This window comes from Oncorhynchus tshawytscha, unplaced genomic scaffold (genome assembly GCF_018296145.1).
Source record: "Oncorhynchus tshawytscha isolate Ot180627B unplaced genomic scaffold, Otsh_v2.0 Un_contig_5032_pilon_pilon, whole genome shotgun sequence".
Lineage (NCBI taxonomy): Eukaryota > Metazoa > Chordata > Actinopteri > Salmoniformes > Salmonidae > Oncorhynchus > Oncorhynchus tshawytscha.
The window spans coordinates 17501-22500 of record NW_024608200.1 but is presented as its reverse complement, the minus strand read 5'-3'; the positions used below and the strand labels follow the sequence as shown (position 1 = coordinate 22500).

General features: G+C 44.3%; 1 pseudogene; it reads right to left on the bottom strand.

Moving 5' to 3' along the window:
• The window catches only part of LOC121843330, a 22227-nt pseudogene that overhangs the window by 12518 nt on the left and 4709 nt on the right, over positions 1 to 5000 (bottom strand).

The following is a 5000-nucleotide window of genomic DNA, read 5'->3' as shown; positions in this document are numbered from 1 at the left end:
ACCACACGAACACTGGATACATGCCCCTCCCCCGCCCTGGCCACGCCTCACACCGCTTACGGCAGTAGATACACTTCTACACACACAGAGAGACAGAGAAATCAACTCAACTGACTGAAATCAACTCTTCTACAGAGAATCAACTCTTCTACAGAGAATCAACTTTACTGACTGAAATCAACTCTTCTACAGAGAATCAACTCAACTGACGGAAATCAACTCTTCTACAGAGAATCAACTCAACTGACTGAAATCAACTCTTCTACAGAGAATCAACTCTTCTACAGAGAATCAACTTTACTGACTGAAATCAACTCTTCTACAGAGAATCAACTCAACTGACGGAAATCAACTCTTCTACAGAGAATCAACTCAACTGACTGAAATCAACTCTTCGACAGAGAATCAACTCCACTGACTGAAATCAACTCTTCTACAGAGAATCAACTCCACTGACTGAAATCAACTCTTCTACAGAGAATCAACTCTACTGACTGAAATCAACTCAACTGACTGAAATCAACTCTTCTAGAGAAGACTATAGAAGACTAAATATCATCAACTGATTTAACCCTATAGTTAGTTAACATAGTAAACTAAATATCATCATCAGATTAAACCCTATAGTTAGTTAACATAGTAAACTAAATATCATCATCAGATTAAACCCTATAGTTAGTTAACATAGTAAACTAAATATCATCATCAGATTAAACCCTATAGTTAGTTAACATAGTAAACTAAATATCCTCATCAGATTAAACCCTATAGTTAGTTAACATAGTAAACTAAATATCATCATCAGATTAAACCCTATAGTTAGTTAACATAGTAAACTAAATATCATCATCAGATTAAACCCTATAGTTAGTTAACATAGTAAACTAAATATCATCATCAGATTAAACCCTATAGTTAGTTAACATAGTAAACTAAATATCATCATCAGATTAAACCCTATAGTTAGTTAACATAGTAAACTAAATATCATCATCACAGATTAAACCCTATAGTTAGTTAACATAGTAAACTAAATATCATCATCAGATTAAACCCTATAGTTAGTTAACATGATTTAATTAACCCCATCATTAGTTTCCGGTAAGCATGGCAGTACTACAGATTTAACCCCATCATTAGTTTCCGGTAAGCATGGCAGTACTACAGATTTAACCCCATCATTAGTTTCCGGTAAGCATGGCAGTACTACAGATTTAACCCCATCAGTGATTATTGCATCACATCACTACTGATGAAAATACTGCAGGTAGCCTAGTGGTTAGAGGAGGCAGGTAGCCTGGTGGTTAGAGGAGGCAGGTAGCCTAGTGGTTAGAGGAGGCAGGTAGCCTAGTGGTTAGAGGAGGCAGGTAGCCTAGTGGTTAGAGGAGGCAGGTAGCCTAGTGGTTAGAGGAGGCAGGTAGCCTGGTGGTTAGAGGAGGCAGGTAGCCTGGTGGTTAGAGGAGGCAGGTAGCCTGGTGGTTAGAGGAGGCAGGTAGCCTGGTGGTTAGAGGAGGCAGGTAGCCTGGTGGTTAGAGGAGGCAGGTAGCCTGGTGGTTAGAGGAGGCAGGTAGCCTGGTGGTTAGAGGAGGCAGGTAGCCTAGTGGTTAGAGGAGGCAGGTAGCCTGGTGGTTAGAGGAGGCAGGTAGCCTGGTGGTTAGAGGAGGCAGGTAGCCTAGTGGTTAGAGGAGGCAGGTAGCCTAGTGGTTAGAGGAGGCAGGTAGCCTGGTGGTTAGAGGAGGCAGGTAGCCTAGTGGTTAGAGGAGGCAGGTAGCCTAGTGGTTAGAGGAGGCAGGTAGCCTGGTGGTTAGAGGAGGCAGGTAGCCTGGTGGTTAGAGGAGGCAGGTAGCCTGGTGGTTAGAGGAGGCAGGTAGCCTGGTGGTTAGAGGAGGCAGGTAGCCTGGTGGTTAGAGGAGGCAGGTAGCCTAGTGGTTAGAGGAGGCAGGTAGCCTAGTGGTTAGAGGAGGCAGGTAGCCTGGTGGTTAGAGGAGGGAGGTAGCCTAGTGGTTAGAGGAGGCAGGTAGCCTAGTGGTTAGAGGAGGCAGGTAGCCTAGTGGTTAGAGGAGACAGGTAGCCTAGTGGTTAGAGCGTTGGGCCAGTAACAGGTTGCAGGATCAAATCCCTGAGCTGACAAGGTAAAAAAATCTGTCATTCTGCCCCTGAACAAGGCAGTTAACCCACTGCTCTCCGATGAGGTGGATGTCAATTAAGGCAGCCCCCCAATCACCTCTCCGATTCAGAGGGTTGGGTTAAATGGGGAAGACACGTTTCAGTTGGACAACTGACTAGGTACCCCCCTTCCCTTACATCTGCAGTGTTTCCCCTACTTTCATTTAGCAACAACGAACCACCCCTCCAAAAAACAAAATTCTGGATGGTAAAGCTTTTGTGTAAATTTAACACGGCTTAATCCCTGATCTAAAGTACGACCAAAATATACTGGACCAAAAGATCCTGGAGCCATAAGATCCTGGAGCCATAAGATCCTGGAGCCATAAGATCCTGGAGCCATAAGATCCTGGAGCCATAAGATCCTGGAGCCATAAGATCCTGGAGCCATAAGATCCTGGAGCCATAAGATCCTGGAGCCATAAGATACTGGAGCCATAAGATACTGGAGCCATAAGATACTAGAGCCATAAGATCCTGGAGCCATAAGATACTAGAGCCATAAGATCCTGGAGCCATAAGATAATGGAGCCATAAGATCCTGGAGCCATAAGATCCTGGAGCCATAAGATCCTGGAGCCATAAGATCCTGGAGCCATAAGATCCTGGAGCCATAAGATCCTGGAGCCATAAGATCCTGGAGCCATAAGATCCTGGAGCCATAAGATCCTGGAGCCATAAGATAATGGAGCCATAAGATCCTGGAGCCATAAGATAATGGAGCCATAAGATCCTGGAGCCATAAGATCCTGGAGCCATAAGATCCTGGAGCCATAAGATCCTGGAGCCATAAGATCCTGGAGCCATAAGATCCTGGAGCCATAAGATACTAGAGCCATAAGATCCTGGAGCCATAAGATCCTGGAGCCATAAGATCCTGGAGCCATAAGATCCTGGAGCCATAAGATCCTGGAGCCATAAGATCCTGGAGCCATAAGATCCTGGAGCCATAAGATCCTGGAGCCATAAGATCCTGGAGCCATAAGATAATGGAGCCATAAGATCCTGGAGCCATAAGATCCTGGAGCCATAAGATACTGGAGCCATAAGATCCTAGAGCCATAAGATAATGGAGCCATAAGATAATGGAGCCATAAGATACTAGAGCCATAAGATCCTGGAGCCATAAGATCCTGGAGCCATAAGATAATGGAGCCATAAGATCCTGGAGCCATAAGATCCTGGAGCCATAAGATCCTGGAGCCATAAGATCCTGGAGCCATAAGATCCTGGAGCCATAAGATCCTGGAGCCATAAGATAATGGAGCCATAAGATCCTGGAGCCATAAGATCCTGGAGCCATAAGATCCTGGAGCCATAAGATCCTGGAGCCATAAGATCCTGGAGCCATAAGATCCTGGAGCCATAAGATCCTGGAGCCATACGATAATGGAGCCATAAGATAATGGAGCCATAAGATAATGGAGCCATAAGATAATGGAGCCATAAGATAATGGAGCCATAAGATAATGGAGCCATAAGATAATGGAGCCATAAGATAATGGAGCCATAAGATCCTGGAGCCATAAGATAATGGAGCCATAAGATCCTGGAGCCATAAGATCCTGGAGCCATAAGATAATGGAGCCATAAGATAATGGAGCCATAAGATCCTGGAGCCATAAGATCCTGGAGCCATAAGATCCTGGAGCCATAAGATAATGGAGCCATAAGATAATGGAGCCATAAGATACTGGAGCCATAAGATCCTGGAGCCATAAGATCCTGGAGCCATAAGATACTGGAGCCATAAGATCCTGGAGCCATAAGATCCTGGAGCCATAAGATCCTGGAGCCATAAGATCCTGGAGCCATAAGATAATGGAGCCATAAGATCCTGGAGCCATAAGATCCTGGAGCCATAAGATCCTGGAGCCATAAGATCCTGGAGCCATAAGATCCTGGAGCCATAAGATCCTGGAGCCATAAGATCCTGGAGCCATAAGATCCTGGAGCCATAAGATACTGGAGCCATAAGATACTGGAGCCATAAGATACTGGAGCCATAAGATCCTGGAGCCATAAGATCCTGGAGCCATAAGATCCTGGAGCCATAAGATCCTGGAGCCATAAGATAATGGAGCCATAAGATCCTGGAGCCATAAGATAATGGAGCCATAAGATAATGGAGCCATAAGATCCTGGAGCCATAAGATAATGGAGCCATAAGATCCTGGAGCCATAAGATACTGGAGCCATAAGATAATGGAGCCATAAGATCCTGGAGCCATAAGATAATGGAGCCATAAGATACTGGAGCCATAAGATAATGGAGCCATAAGATCCTGGAGCCATAAGATAATGGAGCCATAAGATAATGGAGCCATAAGATACTGGAGCCATAAGATCCTGGAGCCATAAGATCATGGAGCCATAAGATAATGGAGCCATAAGATCCTGGAGCCATAAGATAATGGAGCCATAAGATCCTGGAGCCATAAGATAATGGAGCCATAAGATAATGGAGCCATAAGATAATGGAGCCATAAGATAATGGAGCCATAAGATAATGGAGCCATAAGATAATGGAGCCATAAGATAATGGAGCCATAAGATAATGGAGCCATAAGATAATGGAGCCATAAGATCCTGGAGCCATAAGATAATGGAGCCATAAGATCCTGGAGCCATAAGATCCTAGAGCCATAAGATAATGGAGCCATAAGATAATGGAGCCATAAGATAATGGAGCCATAAGATAATGGAGCCATAAGATAATGGAGCCATAAGATAATGGAGCCATAAGATAATGGAGCCATAAGATAATGGAGCCATAAGATAATGGAGCCATAAGATCCTCTTTTAGAACGAACAACCTCCATAATAAATAAAAA